Source organism: Xenopus tropicalis, chromosome 6 (assembly GCF_000004195.4).
Source record: "Xenopus tropicalis strain Nigerian chromosome 6, UCB_Xtro_10.0, whole genome shotgun sequence".
Classification (NCBI taxonomy): Eukaryota; Metazoa; Chordata; class Amphibia; order Anura; family Pipidae; genus Xenopus; species Xenopus tropicalis.
The window spans coordinates 137749526-137766089 of record NC_030682.2 but is presented as its reverse complement, the minus strand read 5'-3'; positions in this window follow the sequence as shown (position 1 = coordinate 137766089).

The following is a 16564-nucleotide window of genomic DNA, read 5'->3' as shown; positions in this document are numbered from 1 at the left end:
GAATGCTGTGGAGTTACTTTTGGATTAGTGGAAGAGTACATATGCTGAGGACTTCCCATACCAGTCAGTTGAACTGAAGAAGCTGCTCGGATGAGTAGTGAAACATCTTCAATGATTACCTAACAAGTCCAGTTGCTTTAGATTTGTTTATACTAGATATACCATGACCTGGATGAATAAAAATCTTCATAGTCATTCTCTTTGGGAGTGGCAGCAGGAGATCTCTTTTAGCCTCTAGCGCCCCCTTCCTGTAGCTTGAACACCAAAGCCAGGCTTCCCTTCAGACCTCCTCCTTTCCAATATGTACTTTGAAGGTCCCAGCAAGCTATAAGCCCAAAGAAACTTGGCATAACGGTGCCTGGTGCTACCCAACTTCCATTCCCCCATTAGGAAACAGAAAATACATAAATGCAAAAAGGGTGCATACAATAAACTTCAGCAAATTATGTAGTGAATTATGTTGTAAAATATAGGGATATTATAAGTCACCAAGGAGTTCCATGACCATATAAGAGAACCTGGCTGAAGGCCGAGTGCTTTTATACAGGTCATGGAACTCCAAAGTGACTTCTAACATCCTCATATTTTACAACAGTGGGTACATTATTTATTATAATACACAAGTTTCAATGAATTATGTGACAGATATGACATCACTAAGCAGTGGTTATAATTGATGACATCACTAGTCTCGGTTTATAAGGATATAATTTACAGGATATTCATGGCTCTTGTGTATTATATATACAGTATATATACTCAGCTTTTCTTTAAATAAAGCTGTTTCTTGTGGTAAAGAAAACTTTCACTTACAAAATGAATTTCACTAATGTAAAGGCAGTTGGTTACTCCTAGCTGCCCGGCTCAATGTGGGAGTTCTGGGTTAATATTTCCTTTGCAACTGGCAAAACACAGAGAACTACAGTCATTTCCTTCTGCCAACTCCATAGGACAGAATGATCGGAGTGGCTGACAGCACTCACATACAGGCAGGCAGCAGAAGCCAGGAAAATATACAGGGTCATGATTGGATAACCCTGTATGAATATATAATAAGTCAGTGCAGATGGCTCTGGGCTGGAGGGAAGAAGAGAGCAATTTGCCTGATTAGTTGCATATAAAAAGAAAATTAAACAATAATAAGTATTTTTAAGGCAAGAGGAATGAAACCTTTTTGGAAAAATCAATATTTGAACCAATTTCATTGTGTATATGTTTCTAAAGCATCAACATGCTGTACTGCGCAATATTGCGAACATACAGGTTACATACAATGTGAGGTGTGGGATTTTATTTAATGATTTTTCTGGCTAATATGGGTCTGTTTCAGGGAGCCGTGCTTCTGCTTTCAGTGGGACTTACAGTTCTGAAAGTGTTTAATATCTCTGCTGTGCCCCTTCTTCCTGTGGTCAATGGTAAGCTTTAAAAATAACTGTCTGGCCAATTAAGCTTCTGACTATGTTAGTCAGAAACCAGCTTCAAACAGATGAGTTCTCCCCACAAAGAGACATGTTGGTCTGTAAGTCAGGATTCCTTGTGTGTAATTTACCCCACACAGTCTCCATGGGCTTGTGGGATTTGCTGAAAATGCAGGAAAGGTGAGAAGTGATACAACTGAAAGTGTTTCAGTGGAACCTTAGATTGTACTTACACATTAAATTATTCATAGATATACTATACAAACAATGCTGGGCAATGTATTTATGGTTGCAACTCTGTAGGTCTATAGACTTCACAATGCTTAGCTTCCAGATATTTCTACACCAGTGATCCCCAACCAGTGGCTCAGGGGCAACATGTTGCTCCCCAACCCCTTGGATGTTGCTCTCAGTGCCCCCAAACCAGGGAGTTATTTTTGAATTCCTGACTTGGGGGCAAGTTTTGGTTGAATAAAAACAAGATTTCCTACCAAATAAAGCCCCCTGTAAGCTGATAGGGTGCATAGAGGCTCCCTAATAACCAATCTTAGCCCTTATTTGGCTCCTCCATGAACTTTTATGGTGCTTGTGTTGCTCCCCAAGTCTTTTTACATTTGATTGTGGCTCACAAGTAAGAGAGGTTGGGGATCCCTGTTCTACACTATAGAGACTATCCTAAACAGAAAGTTGATAATATGAATGGTATTGCCACGGAAACAGGTGAAGATAAAGTAGAATGCAATGGTGTAAAGTAGGGTATGTCATGTTGCCCTGTGTGCTGCACCACAGATCCCCAACCTTCAAATGTGAAGAGAGTCAGGGAGCAACACAACCAAAGAAATGTTCCTGGGGGTGCCAAATAAGGGCTGTGATTGGTTATTTGGTAGCCGCTATATGCACTGGCAGCCTACAGGAGACTCTGTTTGGCAGTACACCTGGTTTTATTCAACCAAAACTTGCCTCCAATCCAGGAATTTAAAAATAAGCACCTGCTTTGAGGCCACTGGGAGCAACATCCAAGGGGTTGGGGAGCAACATGTTACTTCCGAGCCACTGGTTGGGGATCACTGGGCTATACCATTGCAGCCTGCACTGTTTGTAGGTCAGTTATTGGGAGTAACAATCTATGACCCAATAGTTGTGGTACAGGATTGGGTTAGAGATAAGCAAAACCAATGAATCTCTGTTGACTTATAGCACCCTAAGATACTAGAGCCATGGTTTTAGTAGAACAATGCTGAATATTTCTGTACAGAAAGTGCAGGTCGAATCAGTTGCCCAAAATAACCTTGGAGGAAGGAAGATAAAAAGTTGAATTGCCCCCCCAACAAAGCTGATCCAGTTAAAATGAAAATGTTTTGACTGATTTAGTTTGCTGGTAAATAATTGAATTTTCTTAAGGATGTCGTGTTCAATCAATGTCTCTTTGGTTACCCACGGGTCCACAGCAACTGCTCAAACAGACGGGGAGATGGATGGGGGCCTAAGATTCCTGAGTCTATTTTGGTTTCAGTTCACTGAACAGTATTTACTTATCCCAAGTCACTTTCATGCATTTTGTGTGCTCAGTGTGGAAGTGTTTTTATTAGCTGCTAATTCATAATCCAATACTGAAATTCTCATGATATCCTGTGTCATTTCGCTAGATTTATCAAGTTTCAAGGCAATAAAGTGGCAAGTATTTTAGTTTTAATACTTTATTTAATTTCAGTTTTGGGGGCTGATTTACTAATCCATGAATCCGAATGAGAAAAATTCGGATTGGAAAACGAACATTTTGCGACTTTTTCGTATTTTTTGCGTTTTTTTTCGACGCCGTTACGACTTTTTCGGAAAATGTCGCAACTTTTTCGGAACCGTTGCGAATTGTCGCGACTTTTTCATAACCATTACAAATTTCATGAATTGACGCGACTTTTTCATAGCCATTATGACTTTCGCGAATTGTCGCGACTTTTTCGTAGTGAGTGCTCGAAAAATTTGCTACAATTCGCGAAAAAGTCGCAAAATACCAATCATTACAAAAAAAACGCATTCGGACGCTTTTCGGACGTTCATGGATTAGTAAATGTGCCCCTTAGTGTATAGTGTGAAGCCTACTGTCCTTAACTCAATATTTTTTTCTCAAATAAAAGAACATATGAAGGCCGTTAATGAGGGAAAAACTATATACATTTACACCTCCAATATTTATTCAGATTAGTCCAAGATATTGATATTAATAATGGCTCATCTGAACACAGCATAAGGGGGCAAATTAATCAAAGAGTGAAAACAGAGCTCAACACTCTCCATTGACTTCTATGGGGCTTTATGGGGCATAATTATCAATGGATGAAGTAAAAGTTCACTCGTAGATAGGGATGCACCAAATCCACTATTTTAGGATCCAGCCAAACCCCCGAATCTTTTGTAAAAGATTTGATTGAATACTGAACAGAATCCTAATTTATATATTCATTTACATGTGCAAATTAGGACAAGGAAGGGCAAGAGAAAAAAGCACTTTACGCACAGTAAAAAAAATTCAACTTCCGAGTTTGACAAAAAGTAATGATTTTTAGTATTCGGATTTGGTTCAGCCAGAGGCGTGGCTTTAGCTGAATCTGAATCCTGCTGAAAAAGGCTACTCTTAGGGCAGTGACACATGGGGAGATTAGTCGGCACCCAACAAATCTTCATTGTCACGGGCGACTAATCTCCCCGCAATGCCATCCCACCAGCTAGAATGTAAATCACCAGTGGGATGGCATATGTGGCGCCCAGGGCCGGGCCGGGCCGGGCCCTAGGCAACCTGGTCGGCCACTCCCCCCCCCCCCCCCCCCCCCCTGGAACGGCGCATGCGCGCCAAAGCACAAGCGAGGGGGGGGGGGGGAAGGTGCGATGGGGGGCGCGATCCGAATGGTCATTTCCTCCACCGCTAATGACAAGCAGCGGGGACAATGACAGAGGAAGAGGACTAGGGGTAGGCAGGAGAGGCTCCTGCTTGGCGCCCCCCAATCGTTGCGCCCTAGGCAGCTGCCTCTTCTGCCTACCCCTAGTTCCGGCCCTGGCGGCGCTGCAATTGGCCGAAGTTTCCTCTCAAGGCCGTGTATGCCATCCCACCAGCAATTTACATTCTAGCCAGTTATAAACTGTTTAGGATACACAAGCTGAGCCAAAATCTGCAAGGTTAGGGCAAAAGGGAGCCAGTCCATACAAATTACTGGATGATTTACATGTATTAGGCCAGTGACACACACTGAATATTTCAACAAATTCTGATTTGATCTTATTGGCACAATACACGTACTTGGACTTATTTTTAATTACTTTGATAAATAAGACCCTCGGCAGAAAGGGTAACCTACAGTAAATTATACAGAAATAAAATCTCAGGCCTGGCTTCATAAAAGCTTTATATTGCGCAGTTGTATTTGCTGATTTGACTCCCAACGCACTGGCGCCACGGTATAATTTATTAGCTCCGAGGAACGAATGCAATACCCTACGTTTTTATTTATAGTTTTAATACAACAAACTGTTAATTGTTTTCCAAGTTCCATGCACATCATGTATTTCATATCCGTGACTCTAGTGCAGCGCAGCTGGCCTCTCCCAGAACATATTTCATTTCTCTCAGATTTTACTTTGGGTTTGAATTCCCAAATATATGCACTGCTGAAATGTTATTAATCACTGGAATATCAAGGAGGCAATCTAATTGTAGGAATCAATTCTAACTAGATTTATAGTGTGAGACCCGAGTCATTTGTCTCATTTGACTGATGAAGTCTGATTTGGAATAAAGTGGAATATGTGTATTTGGCGATGTTAAGAAGAATTACAGTTGTGACTTCCAATCGTTGTTAAAGATTTCAGCTTTCAAGGGGAAGTGTACCTTCACCTGTTCTGCTCAGCTCATTGTGTTGCCTTTTTCGGGTCAGGCTGGTCTCAAGTGTAAAGCATATGAAGTTGCATTGACAATTGTATAGAGCCCCTTTGGGAACAATATGTTGGCAACATTTGTTTATTTCATTGAATGAATTCAGAAAACCCTGCACTACACTGATGAGCCCCAAGAAAGGTGAAACAGATCTGTAGTTGGGAATCTGATCAGCTATTATCCCGGCTTCTGCTTTAAAAACCCAGTGGCTGAGCTTTAGCCTATAGGATAAACCCATGAAATTGGGACTTCTCTAAGAGCCTTAAGGAATTTGTTCCCAGAATCCCTTTTGACTTATTTGCATACGTATGAGGAGGTCTCCTCAGCCCTATTGACTTGTTCATGAATCCCCACTCCTGGCTCTACCTAAGCTGATCAGAAAACCCTGCACTACACTGATGAGCCCCAAGAAGGGTGAAACCGGTCTGTAGTTGGGAATCTGATCAGCTATTATCCCGGCTTCTGCTTTAAACCCAGTGGGTGAGCTTTAGCCTATAGGATAAACCCATGTAAATGGGACTTCTCTAAGAGCCTTAATGAATTTGTTCCCAGAATCCCTTTTGACTTATTTGTATACGTATGAGGAGGTCTCCTCAGCCCTATTGACTTGTTTGTTTATTTCATTGAGTAGCAGTGATAAGTTGCAGTACTTACATAAGGGATGTACAACCTGCAGCCTTCCGGCTATTACTGTATCACTAAACTGCCATTATCCCACCTGATAGGCAAAGACCCTCCATGGCCATCTCTTCCAACATGTCCGCCTTCTGGAGGGATGGCATCCAGGTTATAGTGATGTCTTGGCTATATGATAGTGGAAGTGGATTGGATTGTGGCAAAACTCCATCAGTTCAGGTTTAGTGGTGGACCTTTGGGGTTAAAGATGTTGGGTCTCTAACCTGGAATAAAATAGAGAGAGGAAGAATGGAATGATTACTTTGTGTTTACTAAGCAATTAAACACTTGAACTGGGTCAGTCATTGGCTGGAAGGACTTTTAGTGACCTAGTGTTATGGATTTGGAAAGCCTCAAGTGATCTTGTTTAAAAAGCAAATATCTTCTGCTTATAAGTAATGTTGACTTACTAAGCAAATGTCATTTATATGGATTAAGAAGTTATTCTGTACAGAAAGTATTGTTTATGCACAATGCTGTATTCATTAACATGAAGCTGGTTCTCTATACTGATGAAAATATTCCCCTTATGCTGCAAGGAATCAATTATTTCATTAATATGAATATACCAGGAAATATGTAGTTATCCCCGCAAATCTATCAAAGTTCAAAAACACATTTGAAGCGCAGTATTTGCTATATCTTGGATTGGCTTTGAATATAATTACCCAGACGCGCGATATGTACAACATCTGGTGGCATCCCCCATTGCTGCCTTAGCTTTCCCAGATTTACAGAGGCAGCCAAGTTCCATTACCGTGTTGTCATGTTATGTCTCTTCTAGTGAACACAGGGGAAAATAAATACCAAAATTTGCTTCCAATTGACCAAAGGTCAATTTTCTATTGTGTTTTTCTGGCAAGTCTTTGCACTCTAGCACCACCTAGAGGTAGGATTTAACACTCAAAACATGGTGTCTGGACATTCAGTCCCCTACAATTGCTAAAGGGCTGTGGTTGCCTTTGGCTGGTAGAGAAACCTAAAACATAATGTACAACATTTTTGCCTTACTTCTTTAGTTAAGCTTTAGTTCTCCTTTAAATATTGTGAGTATAAATAAATAAATACACTCTCTGGTGCTCAAGTCACCAGTAGATTCTTCTAGAGGAGACAAGGACATCCCAAGGGTATCATTATAAAGGTACAGTACTGGTTTGGTTGTACTGTTGGACACAATGTGAATCTACAACGGAAAGTGCTGCTCCAAAGTTCAGTTTTACACAAGGACCTGGAAGGGGTAACATTACTATAACTTTATTGCTTCCATTAAAACCAATCAATTACCGGATGGCTTCAGATGAGGGTTTAACTTTCCTCTAAATCAGCCAGAAGGTACTTGCTGACATCTATGGGGATGAGGCCTGGGTATTAATGCTAATCTGTCGAGGTTGGTAAGAAAAGACGTGCTTTTAAAGCATTCAAGTTAGCTGGGACAGCAGAAACTTTCATCAGGTACAAGGAAGCAAATAAAGCAGCAAAAAAGCTATCAAGCAAGCTAAAATAGAGATGGAAAGGGATATTGCAGCTAGGAGTAAAAAGAATCCAATTTTTTTTTTTTAATTATGTGAATAGTAAAAAAATGAAGCAAGAAGGGGTGGGAACCTTATTATCATGGGGGGGTAAGTTGGTTGATGAGAACGGGGGAAAAGCAGAAATTTTAAACTCTTATTTTTCATCTGTCTATACATCTGAGGAGCCAGATAATGAAGGCTTCCCTTTTAATATGCCCAGTACTAGTAATTTAGCTACTGACGCATGGGTCACTCAGGAGGAAATTCAAAAGAGACTTGAACTTGTAAAGGTAAACAAAGGTCCAGGGCCGGATGGGATTCATCCCAGGGTATTAAATGAGCTGAGCGCTGTGATTGCCAAACCTCTTCACTTAATTTTTCAGGATTCATTGAGGTCTGGCATGGTGCCGAGAGACTGGCGGATTGCTAATGTGGTGCCGTTATTTAAAAAGGGATCTCGTTCTCAGCCTGAAAACTATAGGCCTGTTGGAAGGGGTAATAAGGGATAGGGTACTTGAATACATTGCAGTTCACAATACTATTAGTTTGTGCCAGCATGGTTTTATGCGTAACAGATCTTGCCAGACTAATTTAGTCGCCTTTTATGAGGAGGTGAGCAGCAATCTTGATGCTGGAATGGCAGTTGATGTCATCTACTTGGACTTTGCTAAAGCGTTTGATACAGTACCTCACAGAAGGTTAATGATCAAATTAAGGAATATTGGCCTAGAACATAATATTTGTAATTGGATAGAGAACTGGCTGAAGGATAGATTACAAAGAGTGGTGGTAAATGGAACATTTTCTAATTGGACCAGTGTGGTTAGTGGAGTACCGCAGGGGTCAGTCCTTGGTCCTTTACTCTTTAACTAGTTTATTAATGACCTGGAGAGAGGCATAAACAGTACTGTTTCTATTTTTGCTGATGACACAAAATTGTGCAAAACTATAAGTTCCATGCAGGATGTGCCGCTTTGCAGAGCGATTTGACAAAATTGTGCAAAGTTATGCATTTTGGTAGGAATAATATAAACGCAAACTATCTACTGAATGGTAGTGTGTTGGGGGGATCCTTAATGGAGAAGGATCTAGGGGTTTTTGTTGACAACAAGTTGTCTAATTCCAGGCAGTGTCATTCTGTGGCTACTAAAGCAAATAAAGTGCTGTCTTGTATAAAAAAGGGCATTGACTCAAGGGATGAGAACATAATTTTGCCCCTTTATAGGTCCCTGGTAAGGCCTCACCTTGAGTATGCAGTGCAGTTTTGGGCTCCAGTCCTTAAGAAGGATATTAATGAGCTGGAGGGAGTGCAGAGACTGCAACTAAACTGGTAAAGGGGATGGAAGGGTTAAACTATGAGGTGAGACTGTCGAGGTTGAGGTTGTTTTCTCTGGGAAAGAGGTGCTTGCGAGGGGACATGATTACTCTGTACAAGTACATTAGAGGGGATTAAAGGCAGATGGGGGATGTTCTTTTTTCCCATAAAAACAATCAGCGCACCAGAGGCCCCCCCTTTAGATTAGAGGAACGGAGCTTCCATTTGAAGCAGCGTAGGTGGTTTTTCACGGTGAGGGCAGTGAGGTTGGGGAATGCCCTTCCTAGAGATGGGGTAATGGTAGATTCTGTTAATGCCTATAAGAGGGGCCTGGATGAGTTCTTGATCAATCAGAATATCCAAGGCTATTGTGATACTAATATCTACAGTTATTACTAGTGGTTGTATTTATAGTTTATGTATGTGAGTGTATAGATTGGTAGGTGTGGGTTAGGTGTGCTGGGTTTACTTGGATGGGTTGAACTTGATGGACACTGGTCTTTTTTCAACCCTGTGTAACTATGTAACTATGTAACTATCCACATACAAAAGGTTTAGGACAGGGGAAAGCAAAATACGGCCCATGTGCAGCCCCTTCGTCTTCGTTTAATCCGGGCCGCCGACTCAAACTCAACGCAAATTTCATCACGCGAGACTTGGCCTCTGGGGACTGACGAGTGGAAACAGCTTAACGCTGGCCGGCCCAGCCTGTCAGTAAGTCAATGTCACCCCTGAGCCAAAAAGATTGCCCACCCCTGGTTTAGGGTGAGGTGCACCATTAAAAGTTAATATTTAGTCTATGGCTGAGATGAGGGATAGAAGTTGCTGGAGGCAGTTGAATATGGTTTTTATTACACCACATGAAATTCTGCGGGGCAGTCTTGCCATCTGTTTCTTTAAAGACTCTCAGGGTAGGAAATTCCTGTACAAAAACAAACATACAAGCCAGAAAAGCATCTGTTACCAAACAACTCAGGTCTGGCTGTGAATCATACTTCTCGAGTATTACAGGGATGCACAGATGATACACAGTTTGTGTCGGCTGATAATCAGGGGGAGTCAGACTTTAGGCGAGCCCTGTGAGCCTCCAAACTGCACCCTGACCTAGTAAAGCATGTAACATAGAGGCCAGGAGTCCCTAATAAAGGAAGAAGCTCTATGGTATATTGCACAAAGAGATCAGCTTCACATGAAATGGCAGGGCACCTAAAGTTGCATCTTTTGCACCCAAACATATGAGAATAAAGGAAATTTTAGGCAACACTCCTGATCCACATTGCCACACCCACATACTCCTGATCTACCCTAAAACCCTCCCTCTTACATTTAAGCCTGACCACTTGATTTGACCACAGATTTGAAACGGATAATCTGAGAGGTTATGGCTTAACAGTCAGTTTATATGCCTATTGCACAGATATAGTCAGTATAATGCCCATTTATTTAATATATTGGTATCACTCCAGTCTAGGGTGGTCATCTTTCTTTGGCAACAATACCGGGGTTGGAGGTGGGCAGTGACGCCACTTTGGGAGGGGGTTGATAAGGTAACAGGGTGTATGAATAGGTGGATGGGGTGGGAAATGGGTGGGGCAGACACAGGCCTCTGTTAAAAAGGGGGTATCACCATGAAGAGCATTGATCCCCAACCAGTGGTTTGTAAGCACCATGTTGCTCCCCAACCCCTTGGATGTTGTTCACAGTGTCCCCAAACCAGGGAGTTATTATTGAATTGGTTGAATAAAAACAAGATTTCCTACCAAATAAAGCCCCTGTAAGCTGATAGGGTGCATAGAGGCCCCTAATAGCCAATCTTAGCCCTTATTTGGCTCCTCCATGAACTTTTATGGTGCTTGTGTTGCTCTCCAAGTCTTTTTACATTTGACTGTAGCTCACGAGTAAGAAAGGTTGGGTACCCCTGATGAAGAGGTCAGGGAATGGAGGGATTAATACAGTAGGTAGGGTTTCCAACCATACAAATTTACCAGCACCTATATTGCTGGTAAATTTATAATATCAGAACTGGCCCTAGCTGGTGATTTGCCTGCTAGGCTGGTAAAATACTGACTGAATGGCATTCCAACTCCAGTCAGCAGTTCATGGGCTTAACAATAGGCATAGTGGGCCTAGCTTTTGGTTGGGGAACAGAGTGTATGGGCAATCTTAAAACATGTTTAAAGTAGATCTTTTACAAGGTGTGGGATGGCTTAAACATTTTTGCTGTTGGCCCCAGCAACATTTCATTACACATCTGCACTAGGCTTAACTATATGGCCAAGAATACCCAATACCAGCCTGTCCAACATCTCATTCTGAAACCAAGGGTAGTAATATTGTGTGAAGCTGGTCTTCCCTTTCCTGCTATAACAGCCTCTGCTTTTTTGGAAAGGCTTTCCACTAGATGTTGGAACATTGTTAGTGGGATCCATTCAGCCCAAGAGCATTGTCATTATGAGTCCTGCAATATACTATCGATTTAAAGAATGTTTGGCCATCCAGAAACATACTTACAGTATAAGCAACTACTTTCAGAAATACATGTATGTGAGCTGCCACTGCTTTCTATAATTCAGTTTAGCTCGGTGCTATGGATTGTGCCAATAAGAGACAGTTATGCACAAAACTGTTTTAACTCTTTATATAATCATAATTTTAACAAATTAAATTACCATTTTCTTATATTTCCAACAGCATATTAAACCTGTGTGATAGTTACTGTATAACAGCTATATAACTCTGGAATTAGGCTTATGTTCCTATGCATATTTAGATACTGGGTGCTAATATCATATGTTAGTCCTGCGATATTGATCAGGGGCTGAGCGATGTACATGGAAATGAGAGAGGATGGCAAGTCCCAAGCGCAGAACATTCCAATGACTCTACTCACCAAGGGGAAACCAATGTGGGTAATGTGATGCTTTTTCAAATGTACAGCCAGCATTAAACCTAGAAAGAGCGAATGCTCCCTGCAGTGACCCACCAAACCATATTTCCTACAATATCATTTTTTTGTGGATCGGTAGTACTGTGGGTGACCTCCCGCAGAAGCAAAAACCTTGCATTTCCTACCATTTCAGAGAAAACCAAAATAACTTTGCATTCAAAATAACATTTCCACAATTCCAAGAAGCATTCCTTCAGTCTAGGGGGAAATGAGTGATTATTTTTTTTTTTACAAAACAATATATAACACACTCCTAAAAAATAAAGAATTACCACACTAGCCTGGAATAATTGCTTTCACTTTATGTAAAGGTCACACCATAAGCAAATTAAGCAATAGCCCCACAGACACGAGTGAACAAAATAACTGAAAATACTGTAATGGACACAATTACTAAAGTGCACATTTTTTCCTTGTCTAATTGCACCAAGTCTGTTTAGTTAAGAAGGACACAAAAGGGGGGGTCCAGCCAGACTGGAGTGGGTCAAGTTCAAGGCAAGACCTTGGGGGGATTTACTTTTTTTTTTTTTGTGACGTACATTTTTATTGGTATTTTGTGTAAGATCGCTATAACAGGCATTAAAAAGGTCAATAGTAATAATGTAATAATACAATTGAGTAGTTTAACCAAGTTGACAATATCTCAAGGTACAGGGCAAGCCTGTTTATCAACATTCATCATTAATCTGATTAACTAGAATTTCTTGGGTTGACAGTAAAATTTAGAATTAACAGTTTCAATTGCCAGTAATGGTAGAAAGAAAAAAAGGGAGGAAAGATTTGTGTCCCTTGGGGGGGGGGGGGTGATGTATCATGATTATAAGTCAGATAAAGGATAAATCCTGTGTAGGGTATATCTATTCTATGTCCTAGAGCTGGCTATAAAGTAATCCCATCTAGACCAGACCTTCTCCCATTGTTTGTGTCGGTCATGGCTATTGGCCGTCATTTTAATAAACTTTTTTGGATTTATATTTACATCTGCCATTGACTTATATATGACAGGTTTTCACTGGCAAATTTTCAAATTCAGAATTCTCGCAGTTTTGTAGCATAATGAATCACAGAAAAGTTGCTTTTTCTGCGTCAAATCCCAATATCATTTGGGGAGTTGGTGCAGCTATAAGTTTCAATGGAGGAATTTTTCTATTAAGCTTGTGGTAGAGCATGGCATCAGGGTCGGACTGGGGGGTGAAGGGCCCACCAGGGCTGCCACCCTGGGGGACCCCACTGTGGGCCCCACACCCTGCATGACCCCCTCCTCTGAGGGAGGGCAAATTAACATACTATCAGTGCATCAGGGGAGGGAGCCCGGCGGCCTGGTGGAGCGCCCAACGGGGATTGGGTCTGGGCCCAGTCTGACCCTGCATGGAATGTTAGTGGCCACCTACTGGGGTTCTACAGAGGTGGGCTTGTTCCTGACTTGTTGGGTAAAGCTTGAGGTTACAAGTTAATGGGATATTCACTCCTGATGGTTTGTACATAATTACTATTGAACCTGATTTGGAATGGGATTCAAATTCAGGTTCAATAGTATATGTTTAGTAATTGGACACCCTGTCTTTGGGATATCTCATTTATTTGGTACTGTCCATCACCCAATAGTTTTATTTGGATTCAATTTGTAATTAGTTACTGCTGCCTCTTTCTTCCAACAGTGCGTCAGTGTTTATTTGCAGGTCTTTACAATATAGTACAGCCTTAATTTCCCATCAATTTAACTGCTTTAGACAGGGCAGAGAGAAAATGCCTATATGACTTCTTATTGTCCAAGAAGGCGGCAAGACAAAGGACAGAACAGAAGCATCATATTAAACCATTGCTGTGATCATACAGTATATTTTCCATACATTTTCATGCATAAACTTTATTTGTATTTTATATATATTTCCTATTATATTTCATCATAAATGATGATTAAGTGCGCTAACGCACGAAACGCGTTAGGCACTTTTGTTTTTAATATGAAGAAATAAAGATCGTATTTTAGCAGACCCTTTTTAGTCTGGAGTGCTTGATGTCCTATTTTTGACTTTATAGGTTGCCCCCAGTCCAAGAACCAGGATAGCAAAGAAAAATTACTCAATGATTGTTATAGGTTAACCAAACTAGGGTAAATATTTCTGCTTTACTACATGACTCCAACTCCAACTCTTATAGACCCACTACTCTTGTGAATAAGAGTAATACTAACTCTTGCTTGTGTGTGACTATAAGCGCCTACGGGCAGGAAACAAGTAATGGCTTTGTTAAGAGCTGCAAATGTTTTGGAACCAAAGGCTTAAAATAGTAGTGACCTGCGCAACTGCGTGTCAGGCGTTTTGTAACACAGATGTGTAGCCCTTGGCGTATACAGTAAGCGGGAAAGGCCAAAATAGGTGCTGGACTTCCCATAAGGCTAGAGTTGGCTGGAGGTGCAGGACAGATGGGGTCAGTTGGGAGTTCCAGCACATCCGCCCCGTTATCATTATCTGCCCAAAGATCTTGGGAATGTGGAATGCTTAAGGGGACCCTAGTTCTTTCTTTGAAAGATGATGTCTGGATAGGAAAAAGACTGTAGTGAATTAACACTTTTGATGCTTTTGATTTCCATCATGATCCTTACACTTCCGATCTCTCCTGTAGATATAAGGTTGCACTAATGCCTTCATACTCTGGCTCAATAGACTCAGTCTGGGCCAGGTTGCAGATTCAATTATACCTAGTGGAGGGGATTATTAACCCCACACTAACACCCCCTATTTTAGGAATTTGTCTCTTGGCTAACTGAGTATGCTTAGTTCTTCTCAACTCACTTAGATTGTAAGCTGTACGGGGAAGGGACCTCCTTACTACAGTGTCTCAGACCACATGGCACTTATTCCCTGTGCATTTATATATATTTATTGTATTTATTTATTTATTATAACACTTGTCTTCCCTGTGACTAGTTATATATATTGTAAGATTGTACAGCGTTGCGTACCCTTGTGGTGCTTTATAAATAAAGTTATACATACATACATACATACTCGGGTTACCAAACACACCCTCCATTCTAGCCATTCTATATCTGGTTTCCATAGAAACATGTTTTTTCTCCTAACTTCCTCTCCTGAGCTCAGCTTAACCATTACAATGCCTAATCTAAGAAGGACTCTTTATCAAAATAAGTTCTGCCTGTGTAAGCCTGCATACTTGACTGATGAACTTTACAGCGCACATGTCCTGTTTGCACCTAGGGGGTCATTGAATGTTAAGTCCCAGGGATTACCTGTTAGCATAGGGTTGAGCTCCAAGGAGACATCCTCTAAGAAGAAGAAGGGGGGGTAGGCCTACAATTATCTTGTAGCATCTTGTATTTATAAGTTATATTTAAAAAAAAAAAAAAAAAAAAAAACTAAAATGTTCTTTGCATCTTATTTTTGTGTCTTTGGCTTAATCTGCCTTCTTTTCTCCCTTCCCCCAGCCTAGTATTTATTGGGCTCCTAGGATAAGTTTTAGTGGCTATATGATTATTATAGTAAGCATTATCTACTAAACCCAATGGTATCCTGCTGCTTTTTGTTACTCATTCCTGCTTCTTCCATGCTGTCTTTGACTGTTGCCAACTTAGTATTGTACACATATCACTTCCACATATTTTCCCTATTTTTACTACCTACATGTATGTCCTTCTGCTATTTTGCCCTACCATTAGTAGAGTAAAGTAAAATTACTCATTCACTAACATACAATTATCTTAGAAGGATCCTTCCTAGACACGTGATGGTGTTGGCTGCTGAGGGGGATGTTCAACAATAGCTGACAATTAAAAAAAAAAAATCATGGCACTATGATTAATTTATAGCCTGCATCAAACCAGAATGAACTAAATAGCCTCCCTTTCACTTGACTTTACATACATCATTGCTGAAGGAAAGCTAGGTGTTTATAATCTTTATAGAGCTAACTGCAATGTAATGAGCCATTCATCAAACGTCTCAATAACAAACCTTTGCATTCTATTCCCATCGCAAGCGAATAAATATTGGCGCCTTTGTCCATAAATGGATGTTGGGCATCAGCTGAATATTTTACTGCTTTTGGCGGAACAAACACAATGATTATTTGGAGAGCAGAGAAATGACTAACAGGTGCTTTTCAGACATTCTAAACAATCTATTGAGTCAGTCTGGGGTTGATTATATGACAAATATCCCCTAAAGCTCTGCTTGTTGTATTGAAGAATCTCAGGCCCACGATGCAGTTATGTTTACGGAGACTCAGGTCTTTACTTTAGAGTTTTAGGTAAGTGCCCTGTGCCTAATGTTAATGAATGGATGCATTGTTTGCCATTGTGTGCTTATTTCCTTCTGTTATTTCGTACTTGGCAACTGATGGAGCAGAAACGCTCACCATCCATAACAAAAATGAAAGTGCAGTGACATGGATAAGGGGCAACAATTTATAAATATGAAATATATTTCCACACCTGGGGAGAACGTGATAATTTAACTATTTTATTTCTGGATGTGGGAAGCGGTGGCACTTATTTTCTATAGAGAAGGATGGCATTTACTACAAGGAACAAAAGGAAGTAATTAGATTATTGTATTCAGACTGCTGAAAAAGTAACATATTTGGTTTCAAAGGCCATTATTTACTGATACAACACTCCGGGGCACATTCACGAAATCAAGAGTTTGAATCCCAAATGGGAAAAATTAGGATTGGATACAATAATTTCTGAAGATCGCAAATATCACTAAATGCTTACGAAAAAATCGTATTAGTCACGATAATATCAAATTG